This window comes from Raphanus sativus, chromosome 6 (genome assembly GCF_000801105.2).
Source record: "Raphanus sativus cultivar WK10039 chromosome 6, ASM80110v3, whole genome shotgun sequence".
NCBI lineage: Eukaryota > Viridiplantae > Streptophyta > Magnoliopsida > Brassicales > Brassicaceae > Raphanus > Raphanus sativus.
In genome coordinates this window covers 26,163,238-26,175,418 of record NC_079516.1, presented here as the reverse complement: position 1 = coordinate 26,175,418, position 12,181 = coordinate 26,163,238, and the positions used below count along the sequence as shown (strand labels likewise).

The following is a 12,181-nucleotide window of genomic DNA, read 5'->3' as shown; positions in this document are numbered from 1 at the left end:
ACATGGCCAAGCAGAGTACCTTGATGATGTCAGTGATAATGGTGAATCTGGATCAGATGAAGGTGGAAATTCAGATATTGAAGTGTCAGAAGAAGAGTCTGACTAAACTGGTCGTTGTTTGTCTTTTATTTTGATTTAAGACTTATATTTCAGCATTTTATTTTTACTTGTTACGTTTCGTTCTGTTAAACAACGATTTTTGGAAGTGATGAATTGACATGTTTACGTACGTCAAACTTTTTCTAACTTTTTTGTTTGAATTTACACATGTTTGTTTGTCTCTTTCTCTCTTTGGTCTAAATCTGATAGAGAGTTATTACAACAATTAGAAGAGGAAAAGGTATCTGAATTTACACATGTTTGTTTGTCTCTTTCACTTGACAAGGGAGAAGTAGAGAAGAGAATGGACCCATTCAGTCGTACCGTCGAGACATCGTCTTGATCACTTGATCACGATAGAAAATGAAATTCTTAAACTGAGACAACAAGGTCTAGTGCCAGAGGATGATGTTAGACTGTGGAAAGGGAAAGAGATATTTTCAAAACGATGTTTAGTACCAGAGACACTTGGGACATAACGAGAATTGTGGATCCAAGAGTTTGCTGGATAACGGGATATGGTTTTAAGGAGCAACACCCAAATACTCTGTTTTATCATGGATTACGATTCATAATCACTTAGAAACAGGTGACAAAGCAGTATTATGTATTGATCCTAAACAAGTATATCATTATCAGTCAACTTATAACTGGAGAAAGACGCGGTTGATACCAAGTCGTGTCGTAAGGTTTTGAACAAGTCGCTGTTGACCATGAGAGACAAAACAGAGACATAAAAACTTTACAGATTAACAAGACAATATATATATATTGTTAATAGTGATAGTCAGCGCCTTCGTATATATAAATATACACATTTACAGTGGTGCATGGTTTGGTCAAGAGCATAAAAGCATACTCTGTTCTGATTTTCATGTAAATGTAGGTTGAGTATCAAACCAAACAAACGTTACATACATAGTACAAGTGTTTTTGAGATGAATGATTTAACTTTTTTTCAAAGAAGAGAAAGAGAGGAATGTGGCGGTGGGTCGAAGAGTTCTAGTATACATTCACTACTGTTTTGTGGCTTGAAAGAAACTAACACATCTCTTGGGCAGCCATTATAAAACGTCATGCTTATAAACTCGTCATGCTTATATAATCGTGATTGGAGATGACTTGTCAATCTTTTTTTATAAGAATCATGGGTTCTGAAGCATTTTTCCATATTTTATATATAGCTTCTTATATAATATATAGGCATGGACACAATATCCGGACCCGAAGTACCGATCCGAAATCGACCCGAAAATCAGGATCCCGAACCCGATCAGACCCGGAGTAAATATTCAAATGGGTTCTAAATTGCTATATCCGAAGAACCGGTCCCGAACTCGATCCGAACCGAGAACCGAATGAGTACCCGAAGATATCCGAAATGTGAATATATGTATAAAAATATATGTTATAATTATATTAATAATTATTTTAATATTTTAAATTAATATTATAAATTAACAATAATAGTTATTTTCGGTACTTTCGTGTATTTTGGATAAAAGTTTACCCAAAAACTATATAGAATGGATATTTTTGGTTACTTTTGGTTATTTTGAGGGATTTAGATATAAAAATTTAAACCGAATCGGGTATTTTGGTTAATTTGAATACAAATAACCGAACCCATTTTAGATACTTTGGTTATTTGGTTATTTTTCAGGTTCATATGCATGAGAACCGAACTCACCCGGACCCGGGAAGACCCGACTTGAACCCGATCCGAAATTTTATAATACCCAAATGAAATTTAATTTCAAAACCCTAAAAACCCGACATCCGAAAGAACCGACCCGTACCCGAATTAATACCCGAACGCCCATGCCTAATAATATATAGTCATGGACAATACTTTGTATTTAAATGTACGAGGTCTTTACTAGTCGATCTTTTCACAAAACATATTTGTTACTTTTTGTCATTATTTTTTTAACGATTGTCATTATCTATGACTTATTTAAGCTACAAATTTTTCTTATTTTCATTAAGTAATTTTTTTTTGTCAACTAACCACACGTCTAAAAATTAGATAGTGGAGGCATGAAATTTTTTTGTTAAATAACCACACGTTTTAATCAAGCCGCCTGAAGTTTTGTTAGTGGATCTGTGGAGGCAAGAAATTTTCATTATTACCGCTTCAAGTGTTGCCAAAAATTTCACGAACCCATTAAAACCCCCCAAAAGATTATCATTTTAGGTATCTCTTTTATCTGTTGCTCTCTCGATCTCTCCGTCGTCTTCTTTATTCAGTTTGTTTTCCACAGTTAGAAGGGTAATTTCTACTTGATTCTGGATTTGGAGTGGAATTGCTAAAACTGTATCAAAGCTTTATTCATGATTATATTATATCTTATTTGATCAATTGTTTTCCTAGATGGCTTCACCAATAATAGGTGGGCGCTCCTATGGGAGATCATCAAATCATCAATTTGGTAGTAGTTCACAAGAACCCCTTTCCCCTGCTCTCTCGCCTGCACCTGTTGCGAATTCTGAACCAAGTGTACATATGGAAGATTCATATGTAGTTCGTACAGATTTGCCCATGCTCCATCATTCTCGAAACAATGGATCTAAATGGTACTGTCCGATCCCTACCGATTACCATCTGTCTCAGACTTATAATTCATAACTAATTTTATTTCAATGGAACAGGTTTAAACACAACACTGAAGTGTCAACTGCAATCAGAAAGATCATTCAAGGTTGTTTCAAAGGACCATGGTACTCTTGGAAAAAAGTGCCTCCTTACTATAAACGAACATGGTTTTCAATGTTTAAGGTATAAATTTTATGTTTCTTATCTAATTCTGTAATGATTTTATAATTAATTCATCATCTTTGCTATACTCTGTTTCAGAAAAAGTTCAATTGGGATGCTTCAATCAACTATTCAGTTGAAAGAGAGTTTAACAAAACTGCTGCCTATCGCCTCAAAGGAATGGTAAGTGTTGTAAAGAAAGGAGGAGTGAAACCTGACTGGATTTTGTCTGATTATTGGACCACTATGCAAGCTTATTGGGCAACAGCGAAAGCCAAAAAACGAGTGCTAGTGCACGTGCTTCTCGATTGTCTGATCGCAATGGCTTAGGTCCGCATCGACATAGAGCGGGTTCATGTTCCTATGCCAAAGTTCAAGATGTGCTGGTAAGGTTTATATTTCCATTCTTAGTTTCTTATTTTCATACTTGTATTATTTATTTTCTAATTATATACTTGTTTATAGGAAGCAAACAATGAAGACTCCTCTTTTATTGCTGTGATGAAGAAAACTCATCAAAGACCTGACGGAACATACGTTGATGAGCGTGCTCGCTTGGTTGCAGAAACTTATGAGAAACATGTGGAAGAACGTTTGGGACAGCTCGAATCTTCTGGTCAAGATAATGTAACACTTGAGAATCTTGACCAGAGTGAAAAAAATGAAATTTATGTCAAGGTAATATTCTAAACTCTTATACCGTTATAACTTTTGTAATGTTTATTAGTTACAGTGTTTTATCTGTTATACACGTAATAATTACAGTGTTGATTATCTGTCTTGTTTCTTTTTTATGCACGTGTTTATTAGTTACAGTGTTGATTATCTGTTATACACGTAATAGTTAGTGTTGATTATCTGTCTTGTTTTTTTTTTACTAACTACACGTGCATTTCTTGTGATGTTTACAGTGGTGAATACTATTATTTATTGTAGTTACAGTTTTGTAGGGCTTTTGTTTTTGTTCTCATGTTTTTTTTTCATTTCTATTAGGCTGCTGGAATGTCTAAGCAGGGACGTGTCTTTGGACTTGGAGCATTACACAGTAAGATTTTACCAGCTTGTGATGTTTCACCGAATGCACCCGAAACTTCTGAAGAAGTTGAAAAGATAACACAAAGATTGCAAGAGGTGGAAGCAGAACTAAAACAGAGCCGTGAAGAGAATCTGCAGTTTCAGAAAAGACTTGAGAATATGGAGACTCTTGTTCAGTCTATCACAAATCTCAGAGTCTAGACTTGGATCCACCACCAAAAATTTCCACTTTCCATGAAGCTCACGTTCACCCCTTGTTTCTAGTATCTTTTATTATGTATTTTGTTAAGACTGTTTCATGTTTATTTTCTTTGTGAACCTATCTTTGTTATTCGATTTGGATGTTAACTTTTATTTTGGTATATGAATTGTAACGTTTTTAGTTGTTTCATCGTATATTTATATAATATTTATATATTTGAAACTAATGTTATAATTACAGTCTGTGACTAATTAGCCACTTTCTTTTCACTCTGTTAGTCATGATATGTTACAAGATTAGTAACAATAAAACGTCACAAATTAGAGGAGTTTGCGACAATTTCATTACCATCTTTCCGTAGCAAACTGTGACTAATAACCGTCATAATTTTGGTCAGAATATGTAACTAATGGGTGACACATATCTGGTAACAACTTGTGACGAATCTGTGGCTTAACTTTGGTCACGGTTTGCAACCTATTTATGACAATTTAATTAGTAACAAATCGTGTCGTTTTTGTGACTTTGATATTTTGTCACAATTGGTGACAAATTTGTTACTACAGTAAATGGTCACTAAAATTGTGACGATCTTGACACGAAAACTGAATTGTGACCATTTTATTGTGACTTTTTATAATTTGTCACACTTCGGTCACAATAGAACACTTGTGACGAAAAAATGATATATTGTGACAAATATTGTGGTAGCAATATTCATATTTTCTTGTAGTGTGGGGATCCACTAAAGTCCGAAGTGCCTGCGAGTTCCACGTTCTTGAAGTTGAATCGATGAGGGAATCAACTGTCAGATCAGGGTAAGTAATATGAAGATTTTTGTTTGATGGTCTCGGGCGGGTGGGTGGGATCCATGGATCATTCCATACTGAGATAGAAGATCATGTTCCCACCCTTTTAATTAGTCTTTTGCTAACCAGAGATCTAGCAGAAGTAATACTCCTCCAGCCATATGACGGGGAATATGAGCGGATCGGTTCCAGGGGTGAAGCATTCCTAAAGTACCGTCCTTTGAAAACTCGTGAAAATAAAGTATTGGATTTCTCTATCAATCGCCACAGTTGCTTACCAAACATTACCGTATTAAAATCCATAAAATCTTTGAAAGCCAATCTCCTTCTTCCTTACTCAACACTAACTTGTCCCAAGATTTCCAATGCATGCCCTTAGTACTTCCACCTAGACTCCACCAAAATTGTGCAACTGCACTTGTTAGTTTCTTTGCAGTCGCCTTTGTAACCTGTAACAGGACATCACATGGTTTGGCAGTGCCGTTATCACTGATTTAATGATCACCTCTTTGCCCCCTTTAGTAAAAAAACTTAAAAGTCCAACCATTTACCCTACTATTCAAACGCTCCTGAATAAATCCAAAGACTTGGATTTTAGACCCGCCAATATTCTCTGGCAAGCCCAAGTAAGATCTCATTCCTCCCAGATTCTGAATTCCCAAAATATCTCTTAGCTCCTGTCTACTAGCTTCCTCAATTTTGTGACCAAATTGGATTGATGATTTTTGGAAATTTATCTGTTGACTCGAGACCGCTTCATATTCCTTTAGAATCCTAAGGATGGTTTGACACTCTTCCTTTCTCCCTTTACAGAAGAAAAGACTATCATCTGCAAAAAGCAAATGAGATATAGATGGGCATGCTCTAGCCACCTTCATTCCCGTAAGTTGTTTCCCCCTCTCAGCCTTCTTTATATTGGCAATCAAAGCTTCTGTACACATAATAAATAAGTAAGACAATAACGGATCTCCTGTCGTAAACCTCTGTGAGGAACAATGAGACCCCGAGGTTGGCCATTTAATAAAATCTGATACTGCACTGAAGATATGCATCCCATCATCAGTTTTATTCAGTGAGGATCAAAGCCCATTCTATGCAGAAGAGCTTGGATAAAATCCCATTCCACCCTATCATACGCTTTACTCATATCCGTTTTGATTGGCATAAACTTTCCTTGGCATGCTTTATTGGTTCGTAGTCCATGAAAAATTTCCTAAGCGATGAGGATATTATCCGAAATCAGCCTTCCTGCCACAAATGCCGATTGTGTCTCTGATATAAGTTTTGGGAGGCAAAGCTTTAGTCTCTGACATAGCACTTTCGATATGATCTTATACCCAACATTACATAAACTTATCGGTCTTATCTCGGTCATCCATGTTGGTTTTTCCGTCTTTGGAATCATACAAATGTTAGTAATGTTTAACCTGGAATCCATCTCTCCTGAAACCAGAAAATTATTTACCATTTCCACTAAATCTTTCTTGATTATATGCCAAGAATGTTGGAAGAAAAGCGCAGTCATTCCATCTGGCCCGGGTGCCTTTTCAGGATGCATCATAAACAGAGCTTGTCTAACCTCCTCCTCTGTCGCCAATTTTAACAGCATTTGATTCGTCTGATGCGTAATACTTGGTGTAATCTCCTCAATAAAAACCTCAAACTCCGATGGAGAAGTGGTAGTAAATAGATCCTCAAAATAGTCTACAGCCACCTTTTCAATACCTTGCTCCTCTGTAATCCAATTTCCCCCTTCATCATAAAGTCCCACAATCCTATTACGAACACGATGTTGCTTGGTTAGAGCATGATAAAATTTAGTACTGCGATCCCCAGCCGTGTTCCATGTATTCCTACTTTTCTGCTGCCAATACTCTTCCTCATCCTTATATGCATCTTCGAGTTTTTTCGAGATCTCCAATATCTCTTCTTGAGACCTATTATTATCCGTTTGAACCTTCTCTAAAGCTTTTTGTAGGTCTGCTATTTTATCCTTTCCATAAGGTGGATTATTCTTTTGTCATTTAGCAACCTCATGTCGACAGTTACTTATTTTTGTAACCACGTCAACCGTATCATCTCCATCATTTTCCTTCCATCCCCTAGTGATAGATTCCATAAGTCCATCTTGTCCTATCCACCTTTTGTCAAAACGAAATTGTCCACTCTTCCTTTGAATTTTGTCGTCTAGAAAGGCCACCACCGGACGGTGATCAGATCCGACCATCCCTAGATATTCTGTAAAAGAAACTGGGAAGAGCGTATGCCAATTTTCATTCGCTAAATGATAGTGCCCAAATTACCCAGTAGAGCTTACTCTCTCAAATAAGAGGTACAGCTGTAGTACTTAGGGATCGAATCACGAGGAGTTAGGGAACCAATTAAATAAAATCTACTAATCAATCCTAGGCAAATTTGGTTTATATGATAGAAATGAAAATAACAATTCCTAAAATGAGCAAGGTAGTTGCTCTAACTAACAATATGATGGATTGTTTAAATGGGATAAAGAGTGCTAGATTTAGGGTTTCTATTCAAGAATGGAGATTATAATCTCTATAAATGCTTTAACAAGTTGCTTGCATGATACTATAGATCTCAGCCGCTTAACATATGTGATGAATCACTGGTTAAAATATCTAAAATATCTAGATCTCTGGCCACACCTTTCGCATGATGACACAGAAAAAGAGTCGGTCGATATCCTTTGAGATATCGAGCGATACACCTTTCGCAGCGCCGATCGATTCACCTGTCGAGATATCGATCGACGGCTTCTAGATCTGCCTAGGCGCGAGCCGAATATGACCACAAGGTCTCAAAGAGGAAATGTCATTCTTCTCAACGGGAGACAGGCATCACTCAAATGGATAATTCAAGATAATCTAAGATCCTAGTGATCTATATTCTAGTTAGCTAATCTAAAACAAGCATATGGTACAATCCATTTGATGAGTATCACAACTTAGCAATTATAGTTTGGGGCTAATCCCACAAACCTATTTAAACCCTAGATCTAACAAGTAGACTACTCAGACATAGCTAAGCAATTCATAACAATAGATAGATGAAAAAATTGCATAGATAGAATAAAGTAAAAATACAAAAGGAGATGAGAAATCTCTCCAATCTCTCTCAAACAAATAAAACTCTAGTCTCGCTCTCACACTCTCTGCTTTGAGGGTTGTTAAAAGCTTGCTTCTTTCGAAGGTTTCGTCAAAAATACTTTGCAGGAGTATTTAAGCATTTCCATTAGGTTAAAAACTCGTCAGGGGCAATCTCGTAATTTGGTGAAGTCTTGGTGAAGTAGTCGGCTAAACCATTTCGTCCTCGATATCGATCGATAACACTAAATGTGTATCGATCGATTTTAATCTTCTAGTACGCGGATCTTCTCAGCTACATCGATCGACAACTCGGGATGAGTATCGATCGATTATAATCGCAATGTTGACTTCCGACTTAGTCTTGAATGGTCAACTCGGGTGTATCATCTCTTGCACTCCAAAATGCTCCAAAAACATCACTTTCTCACAAAATGCTCCTGAACCTGAAAACATACCTAACAGGCTAGAAAACAGATTAAATATATAATAAAATACTAGTATACCATGGTTAAAAACGGGTAAAATCCATGGTATATCAACTCTTCCAGACTTACTCCTTTGCTTGTCCTCAAGCAAAAAACAGTAGTCTTTGGAAAAGGTTTGGAAATAGCAGGAACTCAAAGATTAAATATATTGAAGTCATCACTCTATGGGTTTGCAATTCATGTCTAAACATCCTAATCACAGAAGTTCATTATGTCTTATCCTATCTTAGCAAACAAACTCATCTAGCCAACAACTTAGCAATTCTCATCTGACATTCCCCTCTACTAACCTCATTTCTTAACATAAAATAAAAGTGCAGGCTTTACCTTGGGAGTATCGATCAAAGGACACATGGATTCAACTCAAACAAGTATCTGAACACACAGGTAGTCTTCTCTGATCCCTTTCTCCCCTCTTCTCTCTTCTCTGAATCTCTTATTAGTTTCAATTTCAACAGGTTTCGATGCCACATAGGTCATCTAATCCATCTCATTGACATTTGCATTGTAACTCATACATTTTTGACAAAGTGTAGCGAATAATGGGGTTCGGTACTCAACCTATCCCTCGTTTCTACAATGTGTGATCATCCTCGAGATTTAGAATATTAGGGTCGCAGGAATCACTCCTACCCCTCTGCCTCTCAAGAAATCCTTTCAATCTTTTATCACATAAACTTAGATCTCGAGATGCCGAAGAGAGAGAAGGAAGTGAACCAGAAACACACAGACTTTTTACCTTCCAGACTTGTAGGAGGATTCCGATCCAGTGATTTCCAAGCCCCAAAACAAGCAAATAAGTCAATATTAGTGTTGGAGGTCAGCTTTGGTTCCTTCAAACAATCTTAGCTAGTGAATATAGATAGCAAGTTGATCCACTTTAGCATCTTTAGTACTATCTGCAATCAGTAATCTAGAATGGTGCTAAAGAGTGGTCAGACAATCAAATATAAATCCATATCAATGTTCTTATTTAATACTTATGCGAAAAATAATTTTGAAAAACAAGTTAAATATAATCCAAAATAAAAACACATATTAGTAAACTCCCCCCCCCAGACTTAAATTACACTGTCCCAGTGTAACACAGCCGGTGGTGAGGTAAATAAATAAAACATAATTAATAAATATAACAAGTTAGAATGAATAAACCTGATCGACAAGATGTCGATCGATTCGTAGTGGTATATGTCGATCGTTAGTAATGGTCGTGTGGTGTCGAGCGATATGAATGGTGAATGTCGGTCGATGGATTTATCCTTCTACTTGGATCTAATAAAAACTGCAAAATAAATCCGAAAAAATAAAAGCAAAAATGAAAAATAAAAATAAATAAAGAAAAATAAAACCTTATAGTGGGTTGCCTCCCACTCAGCGCTTGGTTATAGTCATTTAACTTGACTGTGGTAGGTGAGTGACTCGTGGGGTGCAGAAACGCTGATTGCCGGACAGCAATCATCAATCTTGTGTCTCCTACTATTGAACCATGTGGCGACGAAGCTTCTTGTGGCATCATCCGCTCGTAGTTGTTTCTTATCTATCTGGAGGACTGTATCTTGAAGTTTCCTCATAGAATTCTCGATGTATTCGATTTGGTCAACTTTCCTGTCAATGGTCTGGTAGGTATGTTTAGGTATGTACGGACAATAATTTCAGCTCACTCTGTAATGCATCTATCCTGTCAAGAATAAACTGATCTCGGTCTGCGAAAGACTCGGTGTCGATCGATGCGACGAGATGCGCGTTGGTCATTTCGCTGAGGGGTCTGTCGGTCGACTCATAATCCACTGTGTCGATCGACTGTGAGCACTGTCCTTGGTACTGCAGAGCACTTATATTGCCCTTCATATGGCGAGTAGTTCTGCAGAGGCTGTTAACTCGTTCGTTAACAGTGTAGTCAATGGTATCACAGGTCCCGTGGAGTCTCCTCTCCATAGCATCCATAGCCTCGTACAGCTCATGTCGAAGTCCCTCAACCGCTGCTGTGGTGCATGCTCTCTTCGCTGGTGGTGGTTCGGTGTCGATCGATGTTGGTTTAGACCTGTCGATCGATGTTGCCGTGTTGTCACGAAGGCCAAGATGATCTTGAACTATGCTCATGTCTCTTTGTAACTCGTTCAGCTGTCGTGACATTGTGGCCTGGAATCGCAGGATAGGTGGACTGAAAAGTTCATGCTTCCTTATGTACGATTTCATCCTATCTTCCAGTTCTGCGAACCTCGTGTCGATCGATGGTGAAGAATGTGTGTCGATCGATGGAAAAGTAGCATTCTGAGTTTGGTCATTCTGGCGAAATGTGTCCAACTCTTTCTGTAGAAGATCGATCCTCTTGCTTAACCATTTGACATTGTTGTTGAGAGGGATGTAGACGTCTCCAATCCGTGTATTGATGTAAGCAACCTCCCATTCATCTTTCTTAGGTGATGAACATTCTGGTCGGTCTATGGATGTAGTCTTGCCGGTGTCGATCGATGGTAAATGTACTCTGTCGGTCGATACTGGTGGTGTAGCCTCTTTCTCAAGCATGGTCAATATGTTTCCAAGCTCCACTCTTATCTCAGCCATATCATTCCAGAAGTCTTTGTAACTGACATACAAAGGCTGGAAAGTGTCTTCCACCAATGTGTTCATGTTTGTCTCAAGGTGCGCCTGAGCTCTCCATACATCAGTCACCATATCATCTACCTCCTCTCTACTGTAGGGCACTGGTGGTGATGTGTATGCATGGTAAGGGCGTGTGTATTGGAAGGCGTAAGCAACCTTTGTGAAAAAGGGATGCTCTATCCAAGAGTCTCTTTACTTGCTCCTTGGTAACATGGATGATCTCACCATCAACTCCTCTAGCATAGCCAAACTCATCTCTATAGACACCATATTCATCTTTAGCTTCCCACTTGAATCTCCTAGATCCATCAGCATTGAAAGCACGTCGTCCAAACTCCAATCGTCTGTCGGGCGATCTGACTCTTGGTCTGTCGATCGATCCGGGATATCCGCCATCGATCGATGGTGTTGAAACGATGTCGATCGATGGTGAATGTCTAGGTTGACCGAAGTGTTGAGGAACTGTATCCTCCCTTGTGTTGGTGTTGTGGTTGTCCTGGACGTGATTTAGGATGTCTGGATGGCTACGTTGCTGTGTGAACATGTTTTCTGGTCCATTAGCAACTTGGAGGATGTCTGCAATGTCTTCTCTGGTTATGTGCAGAACTCTTCCATCCATAGCTCTTGCATAGCCATCTGTGTCCCTGAAAATTCCAAATTCATCAGGTGTTAGTGAAACATTCCTGATATCATAAGGTTCATGAGATCTCGGTTGGGCTCTGTTGAAGGTGTCGATCGATGGGTGTGTGGTGGTGGCGATCGATGGTGCACGTCTAGCTGCACGGTTGGATCGATTGAACATGTTGTTGCAGTCCTCCATTGATAGGTTTCTGAGTGCTGGAAGCTGCTGGGTAGAAGGTGAAAAGTTTTGAATTTTCGTGGCTTGATTTGTCATCCTTTTATACCCATGTGTTGCCCTAATCGGTGAAATTCTGATTTTGTCCTTCAAGTCGTCCGGGTTAATATCGATCGATATGATACTGGCAATGTCGATCGATGGACGATGTCGTTTTGCTGGATGAAGTAGATAATCGATCGATGGTGAGCGTTTGATGTCGATCGATTTTGGGAATCGAATTGCA

General features: G+C 38.3%; 1 long non-coding RNA gene across 2 annotated transcripts; it reads left to right on the top strand.

Moving 5' to 3' along the window:
* Nucleotides 1–2,151: 2,151 nt before the first annotated feature.
* Nucleotides 2,152–4,309, top strand: LOC130496385 (uncharacterized). 2 transcript variants are annotated; one of them, XR_008935496.1, is made up of 6 exons: nucleotides 2,152–2,296; nucleotides 2,474–2,676; nucleotides 2,752–2,878; nucleotides 2,957–3,243; nucleotides 3,323–3,535; nucleotides 3,851–4,309. It is a non-coding gene; the product is annotated as an uncharacterized LOC130496385 (long non-coding RNA). The 2 variants fall into 2 exon arrangements; XR_008935495.1 differs by having other exon boundaries at nucleotides 2,213–2,371.
* The last annotated feature ends 7,872 nt before the right edge of the window (nucleotides 4,310–12,181 follow it).